The following is a 25,947-nucleotide window of genomic DNA, read 5'->3' on the forward strand; positions in this document are numbered from 1 at the left end:
TTCCGTCGGGAGACCATCAGACCTTTATTCTGAGGATCCAGAATGTAAATCCCTATTCAGATTTAACAGTAAATATTTGCTAAAACCTCAATGAAATGTTTGAATTCATCTTTGTTGGCTTCTTTGCAAAACTATTGTGTTTGTTTAAAAGTTTAGAATCATCTATAGTGCTGTCTTTCGAAAAGTTACACATTTTTTTTGCCCCCTACAAATTAAAGTTTTCAGAGCCTGGATAGCTCAGTCGGTAGAGCATCAGACTTTTAATCTGAGGATCCCTGGTTCAAGTCCCTGTTCGGGCGCGCTTTTCATCCGCAATGTCTTGTTTAGTGGTCAAGGGTTGAAGTTCCTGTTCAGATGTGCTTTTCAGTTTAGTGCATCTGTCTATAAATATTGCTTTCTTTAAAAAGCTATCGTTTTTTCTTTTGTGATTAAAAGTGAACTTTCAGAGCCTGGATAGCTCAGTCGGTAGAGCATCAGACTTTTAATCTGAGGGTCCAGGGTTCAAGTCCCTGTTCAGGCGTGATGTTCTTTGGGAAATTCTCATTTACTGACTGAGGTTTTAATTTCAATCCTTATGTCCGTATTCTACCAACGTTTCGAAAACTGACTTTGTACATATGCATCACTTGTGGACTATTCTCTTATTTACTCATAGTCAGCTTTCCTAGAACCTAAATAGTTCTTTAGGAAATTCTCATTTACTGACTGAGGTTTTAATTTCAATCTTTATGTCCATATTCTACCAACATTTCGAAAATTGACTTTGTACATATGCATCACTAGTGGACAATTCTCCTATTTACTCATAGCCAGCTTTCCTAGAACCTGAAAAGTTCCGTCGGGAGACCATCAGACCTTTATTCTGAGGATCTAGAATGTAAATCCCTATTCAGATTTAACAGTAAATATTTGCTAAAACCTCAATGAAATGTTTGAATTCATCTTTGTTGGCTTCTTTGCAAAACTATTGTGTTTGTTTAAAAGTTTAGAATCATCTATAGTGCTGTCTTTCGAAAAGTTACACATTTTTTTTGCCCCCTACAAATTAAAGTTTTCAGAGCCTGGATAGCTCAGTCGGAAGAGCATCAGACTTTTAATCAGAGGGTCCAGGGTTCAAGTCCCTGTTCGGGCGCGCTTTTCATCCGCAATGTCTTGTTTAGTGGTCAAGGGTTGAAGTTCCTGTTCAGATGTGCTTTTCAGTTTAGTGCATCTGTCTATAAATAGTGCTTTCTTTAAAAAGCTATCGTTTTTTCTTTTGTGATTAAAAGTGAATTTTCAGATCCTGGATAGCTCAGTCGGTAGAGCATCAGACTTTTAATCTGAGGGTCCAGGGTTCAAGTCCCTGTTCAGGCGTGATGTTCTTTAGGAAATTCTCGTTTACTGACTGAGGTTTTAATTTCAATCTTTATGTCCATATTCTACCAACGTTTCGAAAACTGACTTTGTACATATGCATCACTAGTGGACAATTCTCTTATTTACTCATAGCCAGCTTTCCTAGAACCTAAATAGATCTTTAGGAAATTCTCATTTACTGACTGAGGTTTTAATTTCAATCTTTATGTCCATATTCTACCAACGTTTCGAAAACTGACTTTGTACATATCCATCACTAGTGGACTATTCTCTTATTTACTCATAGCCAGCTTTCCTAGAACCTAAATAGTTCTTTAGGAAATTCTCATTTACTGACTGAGGTTTTAATTTCAATCTTTATGTCCATATTCTACCAACATTTCAAAAATTGACTTTGTACATATGCATCACTAGTGGACAATTCTCCTATTTACTCATAGCCAGCTTTCCTAGAACCTGAAAAGTTCCGTCGGGAGACCATCAGACCTTTATTCTGAGGATCCAGAATTTAAATCCCTATTCAGATTTAACAGTAAATATTTGCTAAAACCTCAATGAAATGTTTGAATTCATCTTTGTTGGCTTCTTTGCAAAACTATTGTGTTTGTATAAAAGTTTAGAATCATCTATAGTGCTGTCTTTCGAAAAGTTACACATTTTTTTGCCCCCTACAAATTATAGTTTTCAGAGCCTGGATAGCTCAGTCGGTAGAGCATCAGACTTTTAATCTGAGGGTCCAGGGTTCAAGTCCCTGTTCGGGCGCGCTTTTCATCCGCAATGTCTTGTTTAGTGGTCAAGGGTTGAAGTTCCTGTTCAGATGTGCTTTTCAGTTTAGTGCATCTGTCTATTAATATTGCTTTCTTTAAAAAGCTATCGTTTTTTCTTTTGTGATTAAAAGTGAACTTTCAGAGCCTGGATAGCTCAGTCGGTAGAGCATCAGACTTTTAATCTGAGGGTCCAGGGTTCAAGTCCCTGTTCAGGCGTGATGTTCTTTAGGAAATTCTCGTTTACTGACTGAGGTTTTAATTTCAATCCTTATGTCCGTATTCTACCAACGTTTCGAAAACTGACTTTGTACATATGCATCACTAGTGGACTATTCTCTTATTTACTCATAGCCAGCTTTCCTACAACCTAAATAGTTCTTTAGGAAATTCTCATTTACTGACTGAGGTTTTAATTTCAATCTTTATGTCCATATTCTACCAACATTTCGAAAATTGACTTTGTACATATGCATCACTAGTGGACAATTCTCCTATTTACTCATAGCCAGCTTTCCTAGAACCTGAAAAGTTCCGTCGTGAGACCATCAGACCTTTATTCTGAGGATCCAGAATGTAAATCCCTATTCAGATTTAACAGTAAATATTTGCTAAAACCTCAATGAAATGTTTGAATTCATCTTTGTTGGCTTCTTTGCAAAACTATTGTGTTTGTTTAAAAGTTTAGAATCATCTATAGTGCTGTCTTTCGAAAAGTTACACATTTTTTTTGCCCCCCTACAAATTAAAGTTTTCAGAGCCTGGATAGCTCAGTCGGTAGAGCATCAGACTTTTAATCTGAGGGTCCAGGGTTCAAGTCCCTGTTCGGGCGCGCTTTTCATCCGCAATGTCTTGTTTAGTGGTCAAGGGTTGAAGTTCCTGTTCAGATGTGCTTTTCAGTTTAGTGCATCTGTCTATAAATAGTGCTTTCTTTAAAAAGCTATCGTTTTTTCTTTTGTGATTAAAAGTGAATTTTCAGATCCTGGATAGTTCAGTCGGTAGAGCATCAGACTTTTAATCTGAGGGTCTAGGGTTCAAGTCCCTGTTCAGGCGTGATGTTCTTTAGGAAATTCTCATTTACTGACTGAGGTTTTAATTTCAATCTTTATGTCCATATTCTACCAACGTTTCGAAAACTGACTTTGTACATATGCATCACTAGTGGACAATTCTCTTATTTACTCATAGCCAGCTTTCCTAGAACCTAAATAGTTCTTTAGGAAATTCTCATTTACTGACTGAGGTTTTAATTTCAATCTTTATGTCCATATTCTACCAACGTTTCGAAAACTGACTTTGTACATATCCATCACTAGTGGACTATTCTCTTATTTACTCATAGCCAGCTTTCCTAGAACCTAAATAGTTCTTTAGGAAATTCTCATTTACTGACTGAGGTTTTAATTTCAATCTTTATGTCCATATTCTACCAACATTTCGAAAATTGACTTTGTACATATGCATCACTAGTGGACAATTCTCCTATTTACTCATAGCCAGCTTTCCTAGAACCTGAAAAGTTCCGTCGGGAGACCATCAGACCTTTATTCTGAGGATCCAGAATGTAAATCCCTATTCAGATTTAACAGTAAATATTTGCTAAAACCTCAATGAAATGTTTGAATTCATCTTTGTTGGCTTCTTTGCAAAACTATTGTGTTTGTTTAAAAGTTTAGAATCATCTATAGTGCTGTCTTTCGAAAAGTTACACATTTTTTTTGCCCCCTACAAATTAAAGTTTTCAGAGCCTGGATAGCTCAGTCGGTAGAACATCAGACTTTTAATCTGAGGGTCCAGGGTTCAAGTTCCTGTTCAGGCGCGCTTTTCATCCGCAATGTCTTGTTTAGTGGTCAAGGGTTGAAGTTCCTGTTCAGATGTGCTTTTCAGTTTAGTGCATCTGTCTAATAATATTGCTTTCTTTAAAAAGCTATAGTTTTTTCTTTTGTGATTAAAGTGTACTTTCAGTGCCTGGATAGCTCAGTCGGTAGAGCATCAGACTTTTAATATGATGGTCCAGGGTTCAAGTCCCTGTTCAGGTGTGATGTTCTTTAGGAAATTCTCGTTTACTGACTGAGGTTTTAATTTCAATCCTTATGTCCATATTCTACCAACGTTTCGAAAACTGACTTTGTACATATGCATCACTAGTGGACAATTCTCCTATTGACTCATAGCCAGCTTTCCTAGAACCTGAAAAGTTCCGTCGGGAGACCATCAGACCTTTATTCTGAGGATCCAGAATTTAAATCCCTATTCAGATTTAACAGTAAATATTTGCTAAAACCTCAATGAAATGTTTGAATTCATCTTTGTTGGCTTCTTTGCAAAACTATTGTGTTTGTTTAAAAGTTTCGAAAATCATCTATAGTGCTGTCTTTCGAAAAGTTACTGAGCTATCCAGGCTATTTCAGAGCCTGGATAGCTCAGTCGGTAGAGCATCAGACTTTTAATCTGAGGGTCCAGGGTTCAAGTCCCTGTTCGGGCGCGCTTTTCATCCGCAATGTCTTGTTTAGTGGTCAAGGGTTGAAGTTCCTGTTCAGATGTGCTTTTCAGTTTAGTGCATCTGTCTATTAATATTGCTTTCTTTAAAAAGCTAGCGTTTTTCTTTTGTGATTAAAAGTGAACTTTCAGAGCCTGAATAGCTCAGTCGGTAGAGCATCAGACTTTTAATCTGAGGGTCCAGGGTTCAAGTCCCTGTTCAGGCGTGATGTTCTTTAGGAAATTCTCGTTTACTGACTGAGGTTTTAATTTCAATCCTTATGTCCGTATTCTACCAACGTTTCGAAAACTGACTTTGTACATATGCATCACTAGTGGACAATTCTCTTATTTACTCATAGCCAGCTTTCAAGAAACCTAAATAGTTCTTTAGGAAATTCTCATTTACTGACTGAGGTTTTAATTTCAATCTTTATGTCCATATTCTACCAACATTTCGAAAATTGACTTTGTACATATGCATCACTAGTGGACAATTCTCCTATTTACTCATAGCCAGCTTTCCTAGAACCTGAAAAGTTCCGTCGGGAGACCATCAGACCTTTATTCTGAGGATCCAGAATTTAAATCCCTATTCAGATTTAACAGTAAACATTTGCTAAAACCTCAATGAAATGTTTGAATTCATCTTTGTTGGCTTCTTTGCAAAACTATTGTGTTTGTTTAAAAGTTTAGAATCATCTATAGTGCTGTCTTTCGAAAAGTTACACATTTTTTTTTGCCCCCTACAAATTAAAGTTTTCAGAGCCTGGATAGCTCAGTCGGTAGAGCATCAGACTTTTAATCTGAGGATCCCTGGTTCAAGTCCCTGTTCGGGCGCGCTTTTCATCCGCAATGTCTTGTTTAGTGGTCAAGGGTTGAAGTTCCTGTTCAGATGTGCTTTTCAGTTTAGTGCATCTGTCTATTAATATTGCTTTCTTTAAAAAGCTATCGTTTTTTCTTTTGTGATTAAAAGTGAACTTTCAGAGCCTGGATAGCTCAGTCGGTAGAGCATCAGACTTTTAATCTGAGGGTCCAGGGTTCAAGTCCCTGTTCAGGCGTGATGTTCTTTGGGAAATTCTCATTTACTGACTGAGGTTTTAATTTCAATCCTTATGTCCGTATTCTACCAACGTTTCGAAAACTGACTTTGTACATATGCATCACTTGTGGACTATTCTCTTATTTACTCATAGTCAGCTTTCCTAGAACCTAAATAGTTCTTTAGGAAATTCTCATTTACTGACTGAGGTTTTAATTTCAATCTTTATGTCCATATTCTACCAACATTTCGAAAATTGACTTTGTACATATGCATCACTAGTGGACAATTCTCCTATTTACTCATAGCCAGCTTTCCTAGAACCTGAAAAGTTCCGTCGGGAGACCATCAGACCTTTATTCTGAGGATCTAGAATGTAAATCCCTATTCAGATTTAACAGTAAATATTTGCTAAAACCTCAATGAAATGTTTGAATTCATCTTTGTTGGCTTCTTTGCAAAACTATTGTGTTTGTTTAAAAGTTTAGAATCATCTATAGTGCTGTCTTTCGAAAAGTTACACATTTTTTTGCCCCCTACAAATTAAAGTTTTCAGAGCCTGGATAGCTCAGTCGGAAGAGCATCAGACTTTTAATCAGAGGGTCCAGGGTTCAAGTCCCTGTTCGGAGCGCGCTTTTCATCCGCAATGTCTTGTTTAGTGGTCAAGGGTTGAAGTTCCTGTTCAGATGTGCTTTTCAGTTTAGTGCATCTGTCTATAAATAGTGCTTTCTTTAAAAAGCTATCGTTTTTTCTTTTGTGATTAAAAGTGAATTTTCAGATCCTGGATAGCTCAGTCGGTAGAGCATCAGACTTTTAATCTGAGGGTCCAGGGTTCAAGTCCCTGTTCAGGCGTGATGTTCTTTAGGAAATTCTCGTTTACTGACTGAGGTTTTAATTTCAATCTTTATGTCCATATTCTACCAACGTTTCGAAAACTGACTTTGTACATATGCATCACTAGTGGACAATTCTCTTATTTACTCATAGCCAGCTTTCCTAGAACCTAAATAGATCTTTAGGAAATTCTCATTTACTGACTGAGGTTTTAATTTCAATCTTTATGTCCATATTCTACCAACGTTTCGAAAACTGACTTTGTACATATCCATCACTAGTGGACTATTCTCTTATTTACTCATAGCCAGCTTTCCTAGAACCTAAATAGTTCTTTAGGAAATTCTCATTTACTGACTGAGGTTTTAATTTCAATCTTTATGTCCATATTCTACCAACATTTCAAAAATTGACTTTGTACATATGCATCACTAGTGGACAATTCTCCTATTTACTCATAGCCAGCTTTCCTAGAACCTGAAAAGTTCCGTCGGGAGACCATCAGACCTTTATTCTGAGGATCCAGAATTTAAATCCCTATTCAGATTTAACAGTAAATATTTGCTAAAACCTCAATGAAATGTTTGAATTCATCTTTGTTGGCTTCTTTGCAAAACTATTGTGTTTGTTTAAAAGTTTAGAATCATCTATAGTGCTGTCTTTCGAAAAAGTTACACATTTTTTTTGCCCCCTACAAATTATAGTTTTCAGAGCCTGGATAGCTCAGTCGGTAGAGCATCAGACTTTTAATCTGAGGGTCCAGGGTTCAAGTCCCTGCTCGGGCGCGCTTTTCATCCGCAATGTCTTGTTTAGTGGTCAAGGGTTAAAGTTCCTGTTCAGATGTGCTTTTCAGTTTAGTGCATCTGTCTATTAATATTGCTTTCTTTAAAAAGCTATCGTTTTTTCTTTTGTGATTAAAAGTGAACTTTCAGAGCCTGGATAGCTCAGTCGGTAGAGCATCAGACTTTTAATCTGAGGGTCCAGGGTTCAAGTCCCTATTCAGGCGTGATGTTCTTTAGGAAATTCTCGTTTACTGACTGAGGTTTTAATTTCAATCCTTATGTCCGTATTCTACCAACGTTTCGAAAACTGACTTTGTACATATGCATCACTAGTGGACTATTCTCTTATTTACTCATAGCCAGCTTTCCTAGAACCTAAATAGTTCTTTAGGAAATTCTCATTTACTGACTGAGGTTTTAATTTCAATCTTTATGTCCATATTCTACCAACATTTCGAAAATTGACTTTGTACATATGCATCACTAGTGGACAATTCTCCTATTTACTCATAGCCAGCTTTCCTAGAACCTGAAAAGTTCCGTCGTGAGACCATCAGACCTTTATTCTGAGGATCCAGAATGTAAATCCCTATTCAGATTTAACAGTAAATATTTGCTAAAACCTCAATGAAATGTTTGAATTCATCTTTGTTGGCTTCTTTGCAAAACTATTGTGTTTGTTTAAAAGTTTAGAATCATCTATAGTGCTGTCTTTCGAAAAGTTACACATTTTTTTGGCCCCCCACAAATTAAAGTTTTCAGAGCCTGGATAGCTCAGTCGGTAGAGCATCAGACTTTTAATCTGAGGGTCCAGGGTTCAAGTCCCTGTTCGGGCGCGCTTTTCATCCGCAATGTCTTGTTTAGTGGTCAAGGGTTGAAGTTCCTGTTCAGATGTGCTTTTCAGTTTAGTGCATCTGTCTATAAATAGTGCTTTCTTTAAAAAGCTATCGTTTTTTCTTTTGTGATTAAAAGTGAATTTTCAGATCCTGGATAGTTCAGTCGGTAGAGCATCAGACTTTTAATCTGAGGGTCTAGGGTTCAAGTCCCTGTTCAGGCGTGATGTTCTTTAGGAAATTCTCATTTACTGACTGAGGTTTTAATTTCAATCTTTATGTCCATATTCTACCAACGTTTCGAAAACTGACTTTGTACATATGCATCACTAGTGGACAATTCTCTTATTTACTCATAGCCAGCTTTCCTAGAACCTAAATAGTTCTTTAGGAAATTCTCATTTACTGACTGAGGTTTTAATTTCAATCTTTATGTCCATATTCTACCAACGTTTCGAAAACTGACTTTGTACATATCCATCACTAGTGGACTATTCTCTTATTTACTCATAGCCAGCTTTCCTAGAACCTAAATAGTTCTTTAGGAAATTCTCATTTACTGACTGAGGTTTTAATTTCAATCTTTATGTCCATATTCTACCAACATTTCGAAAATTGACTTTGTACATATGCATCACTAGTGGACAATTCTCCTATTTACTCATAGCCAGCTTTCCTAGAACCTGAAAAGTTCCGTCGGGAGACCATCAGACCTTTATTCTGAGGATCCAGAATGTAAATCCCTATTCAGATTTAACAGTAAATATTTGCTAAAACCTCAATGAAATGTTTGAATTCATCTTTGTTGGCTTCTTTGCAAAACTATTGTGTTTGTTTAAAAGTTTAGAATCATCTATAGTGCTGTCTTTCGAAAAGTTACACATTTTTTTTGCCCCCTACAAATTAAAGTTTTCAGAGCCTGGATAGCTCAGTCGGTAGAACATCAGACTTTTAATCTGAGGGTCCAGGGTTCAAGTTCCTGTTCAGGCGCGCTTTTCATCCGCAATGTCTTGTTTAGTGGTCAAGGGTTGAAGTTCCTGTTCAGATGTGCTTTTCAGTTTAGTGCATCTGTCTAATAATATTGCTTTCTTTAAAAAGCTATAGTTTTTTCTTTTGTGATTAAAGTGTACTTTCAGTGCCTGGATAGCTCAGTCGGTAGAGCATCAGACTTTTAATATGATGGTCCAGGGTTCAAGTCCCTGTTCAGGTGTGATGTTCTTTAGGAAATTCTCGTTTACTGACTGAGGTTTTAATTTCAATCCTTATGTCCATATTCTACCAACGTTTCGAAAACTGACTTTGTACATATGCATCACTAGTGGACAATTCTCCTATTGACTCATAGCCAGCTTTCCTAGAACCTGAAAAGTTCCGTCGGGAGACCATCAGACCTTTATTCTGAGGATCCAGAATTTAAATCCCTATTCAGATTTAACAGTAAATATTTGCTAAAACCTCAATGAAATGTTTGAATTCATCTTTGTTGGCTTCTTTGCAAAACTATTGTGTTTGTTTAAAAGTTTCGAAAATCATCTATAGTGCTGTCTTTCGAAAAGTTACTGAGCTATCCAGGCTATTTCAGAGCCTGGATAGCTCAGTCGGTAGAGCATCAGACTTTTAATCTGAGGGTCCAGGGTTCAAGTCCCTGTTCGGGCGCGCTTTTCATCCGCAATGTCTTGTTTAGTGGTCAAGGGTTGAAGTTCCTGTTCAGATGTGCTTTTCAGTTTAGTGCATCTGTCTATTAATATTGCTTTCTTTAAAAAGCTAGCGTTTTTTCTTTTGTGATTAAAAGTGAACTTTCAGAGCCTGAATAGCTCAGTCGGTAGAGCATCAGACTTTTAATCTGAGGGTCCAGGGTTCAAGTCCCTGTTCAGGCGTGATGTTCTTTAGGAAATTCTCGTTTACTGACTGAGGTTTTAATTTCAATCCTTATGTCCGTATTCTACCAACGTTTCGAAAACTGACTTTGTACATATGCATCACTAGTGGACTATTCTCTTATTTACTCATAGCCAGCTTTCCTAGAACCTAAATAGTTCTTTAGGAAATTCTCATTTACTGACTGAGGTTTTAATTTCAATCTTTATGTCCATATTCTACCAACATTTCGAAAATTGACTTTGTACATATGCATCACTAGTGGACAATTCTCCTATTTACTCATAGCCAGCTTTCCTAGAACCTGAAAAGTTCCGTCGGGAGACCATCAGACCTTTATTCTGAGGATCCAGAATTTAAATCCCTATTCAGATTTAACAGTAAACATTTGCTAAAACCTCAATGAAATGTTTGAATTCATCTTTGTTGGCTTCTTTGCAAAACTATTGTGTTTGTTTAAAAGTTTAGAATCATCTATAGTGCTGTCTTTCGAAAAGTTACACATTTTTTTTGCCCCCTACAAATTAAAGTTTTCAGAGCCTGGATAGCTCAGTCGGTAGAGCATCAGACTTTTAATCTGAGGGTCCAGGGTTCAAGTCCCTGTTCGGGCGCGCTTTTCATCCGCAATGTCTTGTTTAGTGGTCAAGGGTTGAAGTTCCTGTTCAGATGTGCTTTTCAGTTTAGTGCATCTGTCTATTAATATTGCTTTCTTTAAAAAGCTATCGTTTTTTCTTTTGTGATTAAAAGTGAACTTTCAGAGCCTGGATAGCTCAGTCGGTAGAGCATCAGATTTTTAATCTGAGGGTCCAGGGTTCAAGTCCCTGTTCAGGCGTGATGTTCTTTAGGAAATTCTCGTTTACTGACTGAGGTTTTAATTTCAATCCTTATGTCCGTATTCTACCAACGTTTCGAAAACTTACTTTGTACATATGCATCACTAGTGGACTATTCTCTTATTTACTCATAGCCAGCTTTCCTAGAACCTAAATAGTTCTTTAGGAAATTCTCATTTACTGACTGAGGTTTTAATTTCAATCTTTATGTCCATATTCTACCAACGTTTCGAAAACTGACTTTGTACATATCCATCACTAGTGGACTATTCTCTTATTTACTCATAGCCAGCTTTCCTAGAACCTAAATAGTTCTTTAGGAAATTCTCATTTACTGACTGAGGTTTTAATTTCAATCTTTATGTCCATATTCTACCAACGTTTCGAAAACTGACTTTGTACATATCCATCACTAGTGGACTATTCTCTTATTTACTCATAGCCAGCTTTCCTAGAACCTAAATAGTTCTTTAGGAAATTCTCATTTACTGACTGAGGTTTTAATTTCAATCTTTATGTCCATATTCTACCAACATTTCGAAAATTGACTTTGTACATATGCATCTAAGTGGACAATTCTCCTATTGACTCATAGCCAGCTTTCCTAGAACCTGAAAAGTTCCGTCGGGAGACCATCAGACCTTTATTCTGAGGATCCAGAATTTAAATCCCTATTCAGATTTAACAGTAAATATTTGCTAAAACCTCAATGAAATGTTTGAATTCATCTTTGTTGGCTTCTTTGCAAAACTATTGTGTTTGTTTAAAAGTTTAGAATCATCTATAGTGCTGTCTTTCGAAAAGTTACACATTTTTTTTGCCCCCTACAAATTAAAGTTTTCAGAGCCTGGATAGCTCAGTCGGTAGAGCATCAGACTTCTAATCTGACGGTCCAGGGTTCAAGTCCCTGTTCGGGCGTGCTTTTCATCCGCAATGTCTTGTTTAGTGGTCAAGGGTTGAAGTTCCTGTTCAGATATGCTTTTCAGTTTAGTGCATCTGTCTATAAATATTGCTTTCTTTAAAAAGCTATTGTTTTTTCTTTTGTGATTAAAAGTGAATTTTCAGAGCCTGGATAGCTCAGTCGGTAGAGCATCAGACTTTTAATCTGAGGGTCCAGGGTTCAAGTCCCTGTTCAGGCGTGATGTTCTTTAGGAAATTCTCGTTTACTGACTGAGGTTTTAATTTCAATCTTTATGTCCATATTCTACCAACGTTTCGAAAACTGACTTTGTACATATGCATCACTAGTGGACAATTCTCTTATTTACTCATAGCCAGCTTTCCTAGAACCTAAATAGTTCTTTAGGAAATTCTCATTTACTGACTGAGGTTTTAATTTCAATCTTTATGTCCATATTCTACCAACATTTCGAAAATTGACTTTGTACATATGCATCACTAGTGGACAATTCTCCTATTTACTCATAGCCAGCTTTCCTAGAACCTGAAAAGTTCCGTCGGGAGACCATCAGACCTTTATTCTGAGGATCCAGAATTTAAATCCCTATTCAGATTTAACAGTTAACATTTGCTAAAACCTCAATGAAATGTTTGAATTCATCTTTGTTGGCTTCTTTGCAAAACTATTGTGTTTGTTTAAAAGTTTAGAATCATCTATAGTGCTGTCTTTCGAAAAGTTACACATTTTTTTTGCCCCCTACAAATTATAGTTTTCAGAGCCTGGATAGCTCAGTCGGTAGAGCATCAGACTTTTAATCTGAGGGTCCAGGGTTCAAGTCCCTGTTCGAGCGCGCTTTTCATCCGCAATGTCTTGTTTAGTGGTCAAGGGTTGAAGTTCCTGTTCAGATATGCTTTTCAGTTTAGTGCATCTGTCTATAAATATTGCTTTCTTTAAAAAGCTATTGTTTTTTCTTTTGTGATTAAAAGTGAATTTTCAGAGCCTGGATAGCTCAGTCGGTAGAGCATCAGACTTTTAATCTGAGGGTCCAGGGTTCAAGTCCCTGTTCAGGCGTGATGTTCTTTAGGAAATTCTCGTTTACTGACTGAGGTTTTAATTTCAATCTTTATGTCCATATTCTACCAACGTTTCGAAAACTGACTTTGTACATATGCATCACTAGTGGACTATTCTCTTATTTACTCATAGCCAGCTTTCCTAGAACCTAAATAGTTCTTTAGGAAATTCTCATTTACTGACTGAGGTTTTAATTTCAATCTTTATGTCCATATTCTACCAACGTTTCGAAAACTGACTTTGTACATATCCATCACTAGTGGACTATTCTCTTATTTACTCATAGCCAGCTTTCCTAGAACCTAAATAGTTCTTTAGGAAATTCTCATTTACTGACTGAGGTTTTAATTTTAATCTTTATGTCCATATTCTACCAACATTTCGAAAATTGACTTTGTACATATGCATCACTAGTGGACAATTCTCCTATTGACTCATAGCCAGCTTTCCTAGAACCTGAAAAGTTCAGTCGGGAGACCATCAGACCTTTATTCTGAGGATCCAGAATGTAAATCCCTATTCAGATTTAACAGTAAATATTTGCTAAAACCTCAATGAAATGTTTGAATTCATCTTTGTTGGCTTCTTTGCAAAACTATTGTGTTTGTTTAAAAGTTTAGAATCATCTATAGTGCTGTCTTTCGAAAAGTTACACATTTTTTTTGCCCCCTACAAATTAAAGTTTTCAGAGCCTGGTTAGCTCAGTCGGTAGAGCATCAGACTTTTAATCTGAGGGTCCAGGGTTCAAGTCCCTGTTCGGGCGCGCTTTTCATCCGCAATGTCTTGTTTAGTGGTCAAGGGTTGAAGTTCCTGTTCAGATATGCTTTTCAGTTTAGTGCATCTGTCTATAAATATTGCTTTCTTTAAAAAGCTATTGTTTTTTCTTTTGTGATTAAAAGTGAATTTTCAGAGCATGGATAGCTCAGTCGGTAGAGCATCAGACTTTTAATCTGAGGGTCCAGGGTTCAAGTCCCTGTTCAGGCGTGATGTTCTTTAGGAAATTCTCGTTTACTGACTGAGGTTTTAATTTCAATCTTTATGTCCATATTCTACCAACGTTTCGAAAACTGACTTTGTACATATGCATCACTAGTGGACAATTCTCTTATTTACTCATAGCCAGCTTTCCTAGAACCTAAATAGTTCTTTAGGAAATTCTCATTTACTGACTGAGGTTTTAATTTCAATCTTTATGTCCATATTCTACCAACGTTTCGAAAACTGACTTTGTACATATCCATCACTAGTGGACTATTCTCTTATTTACTCATAGCCAGCTTTCCTAGAACCTAAATAGTTCTTTAGGAAATTCTCATTTACTGACTGAGGTTTTAATTTCAATCTTTATGTCCATATTCTACCAACATTTCGAAAATTGACTTTGTACATATGCATCACTAGTGGACAATTCTCCTATTTACTCATAGCCAGCTTTCCTAGAACCTGAAAAGTTCCGTCGGGAGACCATCAGACCTTTATTCTGAGGATCCAGAATTTAAATCCCTATTCAGATTTAACAGTTAACATTTGCTAAAACCTCAATGAAAGGTTTAAATCCATCTTTGTTGGCTTTTTTGCAAAACTATTGTGTTTGTTTAAAAGTTTAGAATCATCTATAGTGCTGTCTTTCGAAAAGTTACACATTTTTTTTGCCCCCTACAAATTATAGTTTTCAGAGCCTGGATAGCTCAGTCGGTAGAGCATCAGACTTTTAATCTGAGGGTCCAGGGTTCAAGTCCCTGTTCGGGCGCGCTTTTCATCCGCAATGTCTTGTTTAGTGGTCAAGGGTTGAAGTTCCTGTTCAGATGTGCTTTTCAGTTTAGTGCATCTGTCTATTAATATTGCTTTCTTTAAAAAGCTATCGTTTTTTCTTTTGTGATTAAAAGTGAACTTTCAGAGCCTGAATAGCTCAGTCGGTAGAGCATCAGGCTTTTAATCTGAGGGTCCAGGGTTCAAGTCCCTGTTCAGGCGTGATGTTCTTTAGGAAATTCTCGTTTACTGACTGAGGTTTTAATTTCAATCCTTATGTCCGTATTCTACCAACGTTTCGAAAACTGACTTTGTACATATGCATCACTAGTGGACTATTCTCTTATTTACTCATAGCCAGCTTTCCTAGAACCTAAATAGTTCTTTAGGAAATTCTCATTTACTGACTGAGGTTTTAATTTCAATCTTTATGTCCATATTCTACAACATTTCGAAAATTGACTTTGTACATATTCATCACTAGTGGACAATTCTCCTATTGACTCATAGCCAGCTTTCCTAGAACCTGAAAAGTTCCGTCGGGAGACCATCAGACCTTTATTCTGAGGATCCAGAATTTAAATCCCTATTCAGATTTAACAGTAAATATTTGCTAAAACCTCAATGAAATGTTTGAATTCATCTTTGTTGGCTTCTTTGCAAAACTATTGTGTTTGTTTAAAAGTTTAGAATCATCTATAGTGCTGTCTTTCGAAAAGTTACACATTTTTTTGCCCCCTACAAATTATAGTTTTCAGAGCCTGTATAGCTCAGTCGGTAGAGCATCAGACTTTTAATCTGAGGGTCCAGGGTTCAAGTCCCTGTTCGGGGCGCGCTTTTCATCCGCAATGTCTTGTTTAGTGGTCAAGGGTTGAAGTTCCTGTTCAGATGTGCTTTTCAGTTTAGTGCATCTGTCTATTAATATTGCTTTCTTTAAAAAGCTATCGTTTTTTCTTTTGTGATTAAAAGTGAACTTTCAGAGCCTGAATAGCTCAGTCGGTAGAGCATCAGGCTTTTAATCTGAGGGTCCAGGGTTCAAGTCCCTGTTCAGGCGTGATGTTCTTTAGGAAATTCTCGTTTACTGACTGAGGTTTTATTTTAATCCTTATGTCCGTATTCTACCAACGTTTCGAAAACTGACTTTGTACATATGCATCACTAGTGGACTATTCTCTTATTTACTCATAGCCAGCTTTCCTAGAACCTAAATAGTTCTTTAGGAAATTCTCATTTACTGACTGAGGTTTTAATTTCAATCTTTATGTCCATATTCTACCAACATTTCGAAAATTGACTTTGTACATATTCATCACTAGTGGACAATTCTCCTATTGACTCATAGCCAGCTTTCCTAGAACCTGAAAAGTTCCGTCGGGAGACCATCAGACCTTTATTCTGAGGATCCAGAATTTAAATCCCTATTCAGATTTAACAGTAAATATTTGCTAAAACCTCAATGAAATGTTTGAATTCATCTTTGTTGGCTTCTTTGCAAAACTATTGTGTTTGTTTAAAAGTTTAGAATCATCTATAGTGCTGTCTTTCGAAAAGTTACACATTTTTTTTGCCCCCTACAAATTATAGTTTTCAGAGCCTGTATAGCTCAGTCGGTAGAGCATCAGACTTTTAATCTGAGGGTCCAGGGTTCAAGTCCCTGTTCGGGCGCGCTTTTCATCCGCAATGTCTTGTTTAGTGGTCAAGGGTTGAAGTTCCTGTTCAGATGTGCTTTTCAGTTTAGTGCATCTGTCTATAAATATTGCTTTCTTTAAAAAGCTATCGTTTTTTCTTTTGTGATTAAAAGTGAATTTTCAGATTCTGGATAGCTCAGTCGGTAGAGCATCAGACTTTTAATCTGAGGGTCCAGGGTTCAAGTCCCTGTTCAGGCGTGATGTTCTTTAGGAAATTCTCGTTTACTGACTGAGGTTTTAATTTCAATCTTTATGTCCATATTCTACCAACGTTTCGAAAACTGACTTTGTACATATGCATCACTAGTGGACAATTCTCTTATTTACTCATAGCCAGCTTTCCTAGAACCTAAATAGTTCTTTAGGAAATTCTCATTTACTGACTGAGGTTTTAATTTCAATCTTTATGTCCATATTCTACCAACATTTCGAAAATTGACTTTGTACATATGCATCACTAGTGGACAATTCTCCTATTTACTCATAGCCAGCTTTCCTAGAACCTGAAAAGTTCCGTCGGGAGACCATCAGACCTTTATTCTGAGGATCCAGAATTTAAATCCCTATTCAGATTTAACAGTAAACATTTGCTAAAACCTCAATGAAATGTTTGAATTCATCTTTGTTGGCTTCTTTGCAAAACTATTGTGTTTGTTTAAAAGTTTAGAATCATCTATAGTGCTGTCTTTCGAAAAGTTACACATTTTTTTTGCCCCCTACAAATTAAAGTTTTCAGAGCCAGGATAGCTCAGTCGGTAGAGCATCAGACTTTTAATCTGAGGGTCCAGGGTTCAAGTCCCTGTTCGCGCGCTTTTCATCCGCAATGTCTTGTTTAGTGGTCAAGGGTTGAAGTTCCTGTTCAGATGTGCTTTTCAGTTTAGTGCATCTGTCTATTAATATTGCTTTCTTTAAAAAGCTATCGTTTTTTCTTTTGTGATTAAAAGTGAACTTTCAGAGCCTGGATAGCTCAGTCGGTAGAGCATCAGATTTTTAATCTGAGGGTCCAGGGTTCAAGTCCCTGTTCAGGCGTGATGTTCTTTAGGAAATTCTCGTTTACTGACTGAGGTTTTAATTTCAATCTTTATGTCCGTATTCTACCAACGTTTCGAAAACTTACTTTGTACATATGCATCACTAGTGGACTATTCTCTTATTTACTCATAGCCAGCTTTCCTAGAACCTAAATAGTTCTTTAGGAAATTCTCATTTACTGACTGAGGTTTTAATTTCAATCTTTATGTCCATATTCTACCAACATTTCGAAAATTGACTTTGTACATATGCATCTAAGTGGACAATTCTCCTATTGACTCATAGCCAGCTTTCCTAGAACCTGAAAAGTTCCGTCGGGAGACCATCAGACCTTTATTCTGAGGATCCAGAATTTAAATCCCTATTCAGATTTAACAGTAAATATTTGCTAAAACCTCAATGAAATGTTTGAATTCATCTTTGTTGGCTTCTTTGCAAAACTATTGTGTTTGTTTAAAAGTTTAGAATCATCTATAGTGCTGTCTTTCGAAAAGTTACACATTTTTTTTGCCCCCTACAAATTAAAGTTTTCAGAGCCTGGATAGCTCAGTCGGTAGAGCATCAGACTTCTAATCTGACGGTCCAGGGTTCAAGTCCCTGTTCGGGCGTGCTTTTCATCCGCAATGTCTTGTTTAGTGGTCAAGGGTTGAAGTTCCTGTTCAGGTATGCTTTTCAGTTTAGTGCATCTGTCTATAAATATTGCTTTCTTTAAAAAGCTATTGTTTTTTCTTTTGTGATTAAAAGTGAATTTTCAGAGCCTGGATAGCTCAGTCGGTAGAGCATCAGACTTTTAATCTGAGGGTCCAGGGTTCAAGTCCCTGTTCAGGCGTGATGTTCTTTAGGAAATTCTCGTTTACTGACTGAGGTTTTAATTTCAATCCTTATGTCCATATTCTACCAACGTTTCGAAAACTGACTTTGTACATATGCATCACTAGTGGACAATTCTCTTATTTACTCATAGCCAGCTTTCCTAGAACCTAAATAGTTCTTTAGGAAATTCTCATTTACTGACTGAGGTTTTAATTTCAATCTTTATGTCCATATTCTACCAACGTTTCGAAAACTGACTTTGTACATATCCATCACTAGTGGACTATTCTCTTATTTACTCATAGCCAGCTTTCCTAGAACCTAAATAGTTCTTTAGGAAATTCTCTTTTACTGACTGAGGTTTTAATTTCAATCTTTATGTCCATATTCTACCAACGTTTCGAAAACTGACTTTGTACATATCCATCACTAGTGGACTATTCTCTTATTTACTCATAGCCAGCTTTCCTAGAACCTAAATAGTTCTTTAGGAAATTCTCATTTACTGACTAAGGTTTTAATTTCAATCTTTATGTCCATATTCTACCAACATTTCGAAAATTGACTTTGTACATATGCATCTAAGTGGACAATTCTCCTATTGACTCATAGCCAGCTTTCCTAGAACCTGAAAAGTTCCGTCGGGAGACCATCAGACCTTTATTCTGAGGATCCAGAATTTAAATCCCTATTCAGATTTAACAGTAAATATTTGCTAAAACCTCAATGAAATGTTTGAATTCATCTTTGTTGGCTTCTTTGCAAAACTATTGTGTTTGTTTAAAAGTTTAGAATCATCTATAGTGCTGTCTTTCGAAAAGTTACACATTTTTTTTGCCCCCTACAAATTATAGTTTTCAGAGCCTGGATAGCTCAGTCGGTAGAGCATCAGACTTTTAATCTGAGGGTCCAGGGTTCAAGTCCCTGTTCGGGCGCCCTTTTCATCCGCAATGTCTTGTTTAGTGGTCAAGGGTTGAAGTTCCTGTTCAGATGTGCTTTTCAGTTTAGTGCATCTGTCTATTAATATTGCTTTCTTTAAAAAGCTATCGTTTTTTCTTTTGTGACTAAAAGTGAACTTTCAGAGCCTGGATAGCTCAGTCGGTAGAGCATCAGACTTTTAATCTGAGGGTCCAGGGTTCAAGTCCCTGTTAAGGCGTGATGTTCTTTAGGAAATTCTCATTTACTGACTGAGGTTTTAATTTCAATCCTTATGTCCGTATTCTACCAACGTTTCGAAAACTGACTTTGTACATATGCATCACTAGTGGACTATTCTCTTATTTACTCATAGCCAGCTTTCCTAGAACCTAAATAGTTCTTTAGGAAATTCTCATTTACTGACTGAGGTTTTAATTTCAATCTTTATGTCCATATTCTACCAACATTTCGAAAATTGACTTTGTACATATGAATCACTAGTGGACAATTCTCCTATTTACTCATAGCCAGCTTTCCTAGAACCTGAAAAGTTCCGTCGGGAGACCATCAGACCTTTATTCTGAGGATCCAGAATGTAAATCCCTATTCAGATTTAACAGTAAATATTTGCTAAAACCTCAATGAAATGTTTGAATTCATCTTTGTTGGCTTCTTTGCAAAACTATTGTGTTTGTTTAAAAGTTTAGAATCATCTATAGTGCTGTCTTTCGAAAAGTTACACATTTTTTTTTGCCCCCTACAAATTAAAGTTTTCAGAGCCTGGATAGCTCAGTCGGTAGAGCATCAGACTTTTAATCTGAGGGTCCAGGGTTCAAGTCCCTGTTCGGGCGCGCTTTTCATCCGCAATGTCTTGTTTAGTGGTCAAGGGTTGAAGTTCCTGTTCAGATGTGCTTTTCAGTTTAGTGCATCTGTCTGATAATATTGCTTTCTTTAAAAAGCTATAGTATTTTCTTTTGTGATTAAAAGTGTACTTTCAGATCCTGGATAGCTCAGTCAGTAGAGCATCAGACTTTTATGCATCACTAGTGGACAATTCTCTTATTTACTCATAGCCAGCTTTCCTAAAACCTAAATAGTTCTTTAGGAAATTCTCATTTACTGACTGAGGTTTTAATTTCAATCTTTATGTCCATATTCTACCAACGTTTCGAAAACTGACTTTGTACATATGCATCACTAGTGGACAATTCTCTTATTTACTCATAGCCAGCTTTCCTAGAACCTAAATAGTTCTTTAGGAAATTCTCATTTACTGACTGAGGTTTTAATTTCAATCTTTATGTCCATATTCTACCAACGTTTCGAAAACTGACTTTGTACATATCCATCACTAGTGGACTAATCTCTTATTTACTCATAGCCAGCTTTCCTAGAACCTAAATAGTTCTTTAAAAAAGCTTTTAAAAAGCTATCGTTTTTTCTTTTGTGATTAAAAGTGAATTTTCAGATCTTGGATAGCTCAGTCGGTAGAGCATCAGACTTTTAATCTGAGGGTCCAGGGTTCAAGTCCCTGTTCAGGCGTGATGTTCTTTAGGAAATTCTCGTTTACTGACTGAGGTTTTAATTTCAATCTTTATGTCCATATTCTACCAACGTTTCGAAAACTGACTTTGTACATATGCATCACTAGTGGACAATTCTCTTATTTACTCATAGCCAGCTTTCCTAGAACCTAAATAGTTCTTTAGGAAATTCTCATTTACTGACTGAGGTTTTAATTTCAATCTTTATGTCCATATTCTACCAACGTTTCGAAAACTGACTTTGTACATATGCATCACTAGTGGACAATTCTATTATTTACTCATAGCCAGCTTTCCTAGAACCTAAATAGTTCTTTAGGAAATTCTCATTTACTGACTGAGGTTTTAATTTCAATCTTTATGTCCATATTCTACCAACATTTCGAAAATTGACTTTGTACATATGCATCACTAGTGGACAATTCTCCTATTTACTCATAGCCAGCTTTCCTAGAAACCTGAAAAGTTCCGTCGGGAGACCATCAGACCTTTATTCTGAGGATCCAGAATTTAAATCCCTATTCAGATTTAACAGTAAACATTTGCTAAAACCTCAATGAAATGTTTGAATTCATCTTTGTTGGCTTCTTTGCAAAACTATTGTGTTTGTTTAAAAGTTTAGAATCATCTATAGTGCTGTCTTTCGAAAAGTTACACATTTTTTTTGCCCCCTACAAATTAAAGTTTTCAGAGCCTGGATAGCTCAGTCGGTAGAGCATCAGACTTTTAATCTGAGGGTCCAGGGTTCAAGTCCCTGTTTGGGCGTGCTTTTCATCCGCAATGTCTTGTTTAGTGGTCAAGGGTTGAAGTTCCTGTTCAGATGTGCTTTTCAGTTTAGTGCATCTGTCTATTAATATTGCTTTCTTTAAAAAGCTATCGTTTTTTCTTTTGTGATTAAAAGTGAACTTTCAGAGCCTGGATAGCTCAGTCGGTAGAGCATCAGATTTTTAATCTGAGGGTCCAGGGTTCAAGTCCCTGTTCAGGCGTGATGTTCTTTAGGAAATTCTCGTTTACTGACTGAGGTTTTAATTTCAATCTTTATGTCCATATTCTACCAACGTTTTCGAAAACTGACTTTGTACATATGCATCACTAGTGGACAATTCTCCTATTTACTCATAGCCAGCTTTCCTAGAACCTGAAAAGTTCCGTCGGGAGACCATCAGACCTTTATTCTGAGGATCCAGAATTTAATTCCCTATTCAGATTTAACAGTTAACATTTGCTAAAACCTCAATGAAATGTTTGAGTTCATCTTTGTTGGCTTCTTTGCAAAACTATTGTGTTTGTTTAAAAGTTTAGAATCATCTATAGTGCTGTCTTTCGAAAAGTTACACATTTTTTTTGCCCCCTTCAAACTATAGTTTTCAGAGCCTGGATAGCTCAGTCGGTAGAGCATCAGACTTTTAATCTGAGGGTCCAGGGTTCAAGTCCCTGTTTGGGCGTGCTTTTCATCCGCAATGTCTTGTTTAGTGGTCAAGGGTTGAAGTTCCTGTTCAGATGTGCTTTTCAGTTTAGTGCATCTGTCTATTAATATTGCTTTCTTTAAAAAGCTATCGTTTTTTCTTTTGTGATTAAAAGTGAACTTTCAGAGCCTGGATAGCTCAGTCGGTAGAGCATCAGACTTTTAATCTGAGGGTCCAGGGTTCAAGTCCCTGTTCAGGCGTGATGTTCTTTAGGAAATTCTCGTTTACTGACTGAGGTTTTAATTTCAATCCTTATGTCCGTATTCTACCAACGTTTCGAAAACTGACTTTGTCATATGCATCACTAGTGGACTATTCTCTTATTTACTCATAGCCAGCTTTCCTAGAACCTAAATAGTTCTTTAGGAAATTCTCATTTACTGACTGAGGTTTTAATTTCAATCTTTATGTCCATATTCTACCAACATTTCGAAAATTGACTTTGTACATATGCATCACTAGTGGACAATGCTCCTATTGACTCATAGCCAGCTTTCCTAGAACCTGAAAAGTTCAGTCGGGAGACCATCAGACCTTTATTCTGAGGATCCAGAATTTAAATCCCTATTCAGATTTAACAGTTAACATTTGCTAAAACCTCAATGAAATGTTTGAATTCATCTTTGTTGGCTTCTTTGCAAAACTATTGTGTTTGTTTAAAAGTTTAGAATCATCTATAGTGCTGTCTTTCGAAAAGTTACACATTTTTTTTGCCCCCTACAAATTAAAGTTTTCAGAGCTTGGATAGCTCAGTCGGTAGAGCATCAGACTTTTAATCTGAGGGTCCAGGGTTCAAGTCCCAGTTCGGGCGTGCTTTCATCCGCAATGTCTTGTTTAGTGGTCAAGGGTTGAAGTTCCTGTTCAGATGTGCTTTTCAGTTTAGTGCATCTGTCTATAAATATTGCTTTCTTTAAAAAGCTATCGTTTTTTCTTTTGTGATTAAAAGAGGATTTTCAGAGCCTGGATAGCTCAGTCGGTAGAGCATCAGATTTTTAATCTGAGGGTCCAGGGTTCAAGTCCCTGTTCAGGCGTGATGTTCTTTAGGAAATTCTCGTTTACTGACTGAGGTTTTAATTTCAATCTTTATGTCCATATTCTACCAACGTTTTCGAAAACTGACTTTGTACATATGCATCACTAGTGGACAATTCTCTTATTTACTCATAGCCAGCTTTCCTAGAACCTAAATAGTTCTTTAGGAAATTCTCATTTACTGACTGAGGTTTTAATTTCAATCTTTATGTCCATATTCTACCAACGTTTCGAAAACTGACTTTGTACATATGCATCACTAGTGGACAATTCTCTTATTTACTCATAGCCAGCTTTCCTAGAACCTAAATAGTTCTTTAGGAAATTCTCATTTACTGACTGAGGTTTTAATTTCAATCTTTATGTCCATATTCTACCAACATTTCGAAAATTGACTTTGTACATATGCATCACTAGTGGACAATTCTCCTATTTACTCATAGCCAGCTTTCCTAGAACCTGAAAAGTTCCGTCGGGAGACCATCAGACCTTTATTCTGAGGATCCAGAATTTAAATCCCTATTCAGATTTAACAGTAAACATTTGCTAAAACCTCAATGAAATGTTTGAATTCATCTTTGTTGGCTTCTTTGCAAAACTATTGTGTTTGTTTAAAAGTTTAGAATCATCTATAGTGCTGTCTTTCGAAAAGTTACACATTTTTTTTGCCCCCTACAAATTAAAGTTTTCAGAGCCTGGATAGCTCAGTCGGTAGAGCATCAGACTTTTAATCTGAGGGTCCAGGGTTCAAGTCCCTGTTCGGGCGTGCTTTTCATCCGCAATGTCTTGTTTAGTGGTCAAGGGTTGAAGTTCCTGTTCAGATGTGCTTTTCAGTTTAGTGCATCTGTCTATAAATATTGCTTTCTTTAAAAAGCTATCGTTTTTTCTTTTGTGATTAAAAGAAAATTTTCAGAGCCTGGATAGCTCAGTCGGTAGAGCATCAGATTTTTAATCTGAGGGTCCAGGGTTCAAGTCCCTGTTCAGGCGTGATGTTCTTTAGGAAATTCTCGTTTACTGACTGAGGATTTAATTTCAATCTTTATGTCCATATTCTACCAACGTTTTCGAAAACTGACTTTGTACATATGCATCACTAGTGGACAATTCTCTTATTTACTCATAGCCAGCTTTCCTAGAACCTAAATAGTTCTTTAGGAAATTCTCATTTACTGACTGAGGTTTTAATTTCAATCTTTATGTCCATATTCTACCAACGTTTCGAAAACTGACTTTGTACATATGCATCACTAGTGGACAATTCTCTTATTTACTCATAGCCAGCTTTCCTAGAACCTAAATAGTTCTTTAGGAAATTCTCATTTACTGACTGAGTTTTTAATTTCAATCTTTATGTCCATATTCTACCAACATTTCGAAAATTGACTTTGTACATATGCATCACTAGTGGACAATTCTCCTATTTACTCATAGCCAGCTTTCCTAGAACCTGAAAAGTTCAGTCGGGAGACCATCAGACCTTTATTCTGAGGATCCAGAATTTAAATCCCTATTCAGATTTAACAGTTAACATTTCCTAAAACCTCAATGAAATGTTTGAATTCATCTTTGTTGGCTTCTTTGCAAAACTATTGTGTTTGTTTAAAAGTTTAGAATCATCTATAGTGCTGTCTTTCGAAAAGTTACACATTTTTTTTTGCCCCCTACAAATTAAAGTTTTCAGAGCCTGGATAGCTCAGTCGGTAGAGCATCAGACTTTTAATCTGAGGGTCCAGGGTACAAGTCACTGCTCGGGCGTGCTTTTCATCCGCAATGTCTTGTTTAGTGGTCAAGGGTTGAAGTTCCTGTTCAGATGTGCTTTTCAGTTTAGTGCATCTGTCTATAAATATTGCTTTCTTTAAAAAGCTATCGTTTTTTCTTTTGTGATTAAAAGTGAACTTTCAGACCCTGGATAGCTCAGTCGGTAGAGCATCAGACTTTTAATCTGAGGGTCCAGGGTTCAAGTCCCTGTTCGGGTGCGCTTTTCATCCGCAATGTCTTGTTTAGTGGTCAAGGGTTGAAGTTCCTGTTCAGATGTGCTTTTCAGTTTAGTGCATCTGTCTATAAATATTGCTTTCTTTAAAAAGCTATCGTTTTTTCTTTTGTGATTAAAAGTGAATTTTCAGAGCCTGGATAGCTCAGTCGGTAGAGCATCAGACTTTTAATCTGAGGGTCCAGGGTTCAAGTCCCTGTTCAGGCGTGATGTTCTTTAGGAAATTTTCGTTTACTGACTGAGGTTTTAATTTCAATCTTTATGTAAATATTCTATCAACGTTTCGAAAAACTGACTTTGTAAATATGCATCACTAGTGGACAATTCTCTTATTTACTCATAGCCAGCTTTCCTAGAACCTAAATAGTTCTTTAGGAAATTCTCATTTACTGACTGAGGTTTTAATTTCAATCTTTATGTCCATATTCTACCAACATTTCGAAAATTGACTTTGTACATATGCATCACTAGTGGACAATTCTCCTATTTACTCATAGCCAGCTTTCCTAGAACCTATATACACACACCAATATACACACATCGTATACGCTCCAGCCGGGATCTGTGCGGCGCCGGAAAAAACTGACAGGCCTGTCAGTTCACAGAGTGAACCGAGCGGCTCCGGCCGCTCGCTTCACTGTGGACTATGGGAAGCTCTGATGCGGGCACACGCTGATGCGTCCACATCAGAGCTCTGCGGCCGGAAAGATCGTGCGTCCGGTACTTAAGTACCGGCTGAGATGATCCGGCCAGAGACCGGCCATTCCGTGACCCGGCCGGGGTCACGGAACGGCCGGTCTCATACGTAATGTGAACATAGCCCTATACTGCATGGAGGAAGAAAAGAGAGGACATAAAGTATGTTGCTCCATGCGGCTAGGACCAAAAGCCAGAAGAACCAAGGCCACAATGGTGAGTAAGAGGATGGCATCTGGAATAC

At 36.9% G+C, this 25,947-nt stretch overlaps 37 non-coding genes across 37 annotated transcripts; all 37 read left to right on the forward strand.

Moving 5' to 3' along the window:
* Positions 1-447: 447 nt before the first annotated feature.
* TRNAK-UUU (transfer RNA lysine (anticodon UUU)) lies at positions 448-520 on the forward strand. The gene has a single exon. It is a non-coding gene; the product is annotated as a tRNA-Lys (tRNA).
* Positions 521-2,045: 1,525 nt separating this feature from the next.
* Positions 2,046-2,118, forward strand: TRNAK-UUU (transfer RNA lysine (anticodon UUU)). Its single transcript has one exon. It is a non-coding gene; the product is annotated as a tRNA-Lys (tRNA).
* Positions 2,119-2,266: 148 nt separating this feature from the next.
* Positions 2,267-2,339, forward strand: TRNAK-UUU (transfer RNA lysine (anticodon UUU)). The gene has a single exon. It is a non-coding gene; the product is annotated as a tRNA-Lys (tRNA).
* A 540-nt stretch (positions 2,340-2,879) lies between these two features.
* TRNAK-UUU (transfer RNA lysine (anticodon UUU)) lies at positions 2,880-2,952 on the forward strand. Its single transcript has one exon. It is a non-coding gene; the product is annotated as a tRNA-Lys (tRNA).
* A 1,580-nt stretch (positions 2,953-4,532) lies between these two features.
* Positions 4,533-4,605, forward strand: TRNAK-UUU (transfer RNA lysine (anticodon UUU)). Its single transcript has one exon. It is a non-coding gene; the product is annotated as a tRNA-Lys (tRNA).
* A 147-nt stretch (positions 4,606-4,752) lies between these two features.
* On the forward strand, positions 4,753-4,825 carry TRNAK-UUU (transfer RNA lysine (anticodon UUU)). The gene has a single exon. It is a non-coding gene; the product is annotated as a tRNA-Lys (tRNA).
* Positions 4,826-5,586: 761 nt separating this feature from the next.
* Positions 5,587-5,659, forward strand: TRNAK-UUU (transfer RNA lysine (anticodon UUU)). Its single transcript has one exon. It is a non-coding gene; the product is annotated as a tRNA-Lys (tRNA).
* Positions 5,660-7,186: 1,527 nt separating this feature from the next.
* Positions 7,187-7,259, forward strand: TRNAK-UUU (transfer RNA lysine (anticodon UUU)). Its single transcript has one exon. It is a non-coding gene; the product is annotated as a tRNA-Lys (tRNA).
* Positions 7,260-7,407: 148 nt separating this feature from the next.
* On the forward strand, positions 7,408-7,480 carry TRNAK-UUU (transfer RNA lysine (anticodon UUU)). The gene has a single exon. It is a non-coding gene; the product is annotated as a tRNA-Lys (tRNA).
* A 539-nt stretch (positions 7,481-8,019) lies between these two features.
* TRNAK-UUU (transfer RNA lysine (anticodon UUU)) lies at positions 8,020-8,092 on the forward strand. Its single transcript has one exon. It is a non-coding gene; the product is annotated as a tRNA-Lys (tRNA).
* A 1,580-nt stretch (positions 8,093-9,672) lies between these two features.
* TRNAK-UUU (transfer RNA lysine (anticodon UUU)) lies at positions 9,673-9,745 on the forward strand. Its single transcript has one exon. It is a non-coding gene; the product is annotated as a tRNA-Lys (tRNA).
* A 148-nt stretch (positions 9,746-9,893) lies between these two features.
* Positions 9,894-9,966, forward strand: TRNAK-UUU (transfer RNA lysine (anticodon UUU)). Its single transcript has one exon. It is a non-coding gene; the product is annotated as a tRNA-Lys (tRNA).
* A 539-nt stretch (positions 9,967-10,505) lies between these two features.
* Positions 10,506-10,578, forward strand: TRNAK-UUU (transfer RNA lysine (anticodon UUU)). Its single transcript has one exon. It is a non-coding gene; the product is annotated as a tRNA-Lys (tRNA).
* A 148-nt stretch (positions 10,579-10,726) lies between these two features.
* TRNAK-UUU (transfer RNA lysine (anticodon UUU)) lies at positions 10,727-10,799 on the forward strand. Its single transcript has one exon. It is a non-coding gene; the product is annotated as a tRNA-Lys (tRNA).
* Positions 10,800-11,645: 846 nt separating this feature from the next.
* Positions 11,646-11,718, forward strand: TRNAR-UCU (transfer RNA arginine (anticodon UCU)). The gene has a single exon. It is a non-coding gene; the product is annotated as a tRNA-Arg (tRNA).
* A 148-nt stretch (positions 11,719-11,866) lies between these two features.
* Positions 11,867-11,939, forward strand: TRNAK-UUU (transfer RNA lysine (anticodon UUU)). Its single transcript has one exon. It is a non-coding gene; the product is annotated as a tRNA-Lys (tRNA).
* A 539-nt stretch (positions 11,940-12,478) lies between these two features.
* Positions 12,479-12,551, forward strand: TRNAK-UUU (transfer RNA lysine (anticodon UUU)). The gene has a single exon. It is a non-coding gene; the product is annotated as a tRNA-Lys (tRNA).
* Positions 12,552-12,699: 148 nt separating this feature from the next.
* TRNAK-UUU (transfer RNA lysine (anticodon UUU)) lies at positions 12,700-12,772 on the forward strand. The gene has a single exon. It is a non-coding gene; the product is annotated as a tRNA-Lys (tRNA).
* Positions 12,773-13,686: 914 nt separating this feature from the next.
* Positions 13,687-13,759, forward strand: TRNAK-UUU (transfer RNA lysine (anticodon UUU)). The gene has a single exon. It is a non-coding gene; the product is annotated as a tRNA-Lys (tRNA).
* A 693-nt stretch (positions 13,760-14,452) lies between these two features.
* On the forward strand, positions 14,453-14,525 carry TRNAK-UUU (transfer RNA lysine (anticodon UUU)). Its single transcript has one exon. It is a non-coding gene; the product is annotated as a tRNA-Lys (tRNA).
* A 148-nt stretch (positions 14,526-14,673) lies between these two features.
* TRNAK-UUU (transfer RNA lysine (anticodon UUU)) lies at positions 14,674-14,746 on the forward strand. The gene has a single exon. It is a non-coding gene; the product is annotated as a tRNA-Lys (tRNA).
* Positions 14,747-15,505: 759 nt separating this feature from the next.
* TRNAK-UUU (transfer RNA lysine (anticodon UUU)) lies at positions 15,506-15,578 on the forward strand. Its single transcript has one exon. It is a non-coding gene; the product is annotated as a tRNA-Lys (tRNA).
* A 538-nt stretch (positions 15,579-16,116) lies between these two features.
* Positions 16,117-16,189, forward strand: TRNAK-UUU (transfer RNA lysine (anticodon UUU)). The gene has a single exon. It is a non-coding gene; the product is annotated as a tRNA-Lys (tRNA).
* Positions 16,190-17,168: 979 nt separating this feature from the next.
* On the forward strand, positions 17,169-17,241 carry TRNAK-UUU (transfer RNA lysine (anticodon UUU)). Its single transcript has one exon. It is a non-coding gene; the product is annotated as a tRNA-Lys (tRNA).
* A 538-nt stretch (positions 17,242-17,779) lies between these two features.
* On the forward strand, positions 17,780-17,852 carry TRNAR-UCU (transfer RNA arginine (anticodon UCU)). The gene has a single exon. It is a non-coding gene; the product is annotated as a tRNA-Arg (tRNA).
* A 148-nt stretch (positions 17,853-18,000) lies between these two features.
* On the forward strand, positions 18,001-18,073 carry TRNAK-UUU (transfer RNA lysine (anticodon UUU)). The gene has a single exon. It is a non-coding gene; the product is annotated as a tRNA-Lys (tRNA).
* Positions 18,074-18,919: 846 nt separating this feature from the next.
* TRNAK-UUU (transfer RNA lysine (anticodon UUU)) lies at positions 18,920-18,992 on the forward strand. The gene has a single exon. It is a non-coding gene; the product is annotated as a tRNA-Lys (tRNA).
* A 148-nt stretch (positions 18,993-19,140) lies between these two features.
* On the forward strand, positions 19,141-19,213 carry TRNAK-UUU (transfer RNA lysine (anticodon UUU)). Its single transcript has one exon. It is a non-coding gene; the product is annotated as a tRNA-Lys (tRNA).
* Positions 19,214-19,753: 540 nt separating this feature from the next.
* Positions 19,754-19,826, forward strand: TRNAK-UUU (transfer RNA lysine (anticodon UUU)). The gene has a single exon. It is a non-coding gene; the product is annotated as a tRNA-Lys (tRNA).
* Positions 19,827-21,211: 1,385 nt separating this feature from the next.
* Positions 21,212-21,284, forward strand: TRNAK-UUU (transfer RNA lysine (anticodon UUU)). The gene has a single exon. It is a non-coding gene; the product is annotated as a tRNA-Lys (tRNA).
* A 148-nt stretch (positions 21,285-21,432) lies between these two features.
* On the forward strand, positions 21,433-21,505 carry TRNAK-UUU (transfer RNA lysine (anticodon UUU)). The gene has a single exon. It is a non-coding gene; the product is annotated as a tRNA-Lys (tRNA).
* Positions 21,506-21,891: 386 nt separating this feature from the next.
* TRNAK-UUU (transfer RNA lysine (anticodon UUU)) lies at positions 21,892-21,964 on the forward strand. The gene has a single exon. It is a non-coding gene; the product is annotated as a tRNA-Lys (tRNA).
* A 148-nt stretch (positions 21,965-22,112) lies between these two features.
* Positions 22,113-22,185, forward strand: TRNAK-UUU (transfer RNA lysine (anticodon UUU)). Its single transcript has one exon. It is a non-coding gene; the product is annotated as a tRNA-Lys (tRNA).
* Positions 22,186-22,943: 758 nt separating this feature from the next.
* On the forward strand, positions 22,944-23,016 carry TRNAK-UUU (transfer RNA lysine (anticodon UUU)). Its single transcript has one exon. It is a non-coding gene; the product is annotated as a tRNA-Lys (tRNA).
* Positions 23,017-23,710: 694 nt separating this feature from the next.
* Positions 23,711-23,783, forward strand: TRNAK-UUU (transfer RNA lysine (anticodon UUU)). The gene has a single exon. It is a non-coding gene; the product is annotated as a tRNA-Lys (tRNA).
* Positions 23,784-23,931: 148 nt separating this feature from the next.
* On the forward strand, positions 23,932-24,004 carry TRNAK-UUU (transfer RNA lysine (anticodon UUU)). Its single transcript has one exon. It is a non-coding gene; the product is annotated as a tRNA-Lys (tRNA).
* A 1,137-nt stretch (positions 24,005-25,141) lies between these two features.
* TRNAK-UUU (transfer RNA lysine (anticodon UUU)) lies at positions 25,142-25,214 on the forward strand. Its single transcript has one exon. It is a non-coding gene; the product is annotated as a tRNA-Lys (tRNA).
* Positions 25,215-25,947: the final 733 nt, after the last annotated feature.

This window comes from Dendropsophus ebraccatus, chromosome 7 (assembly GCF_027789765.1).
Source record: "Dendropsophus ebraccatus isolate aDenEbr1 chromosome 7, aDenEbr1.pat, whole genome shotgun sequence".
Taxonomy (NCBI): Eukaryota; Metazoa; Chordata; class Amphibia; order Anura; family Hylidae; genus Dendropsophus; species Dendropsophus ebraccatus.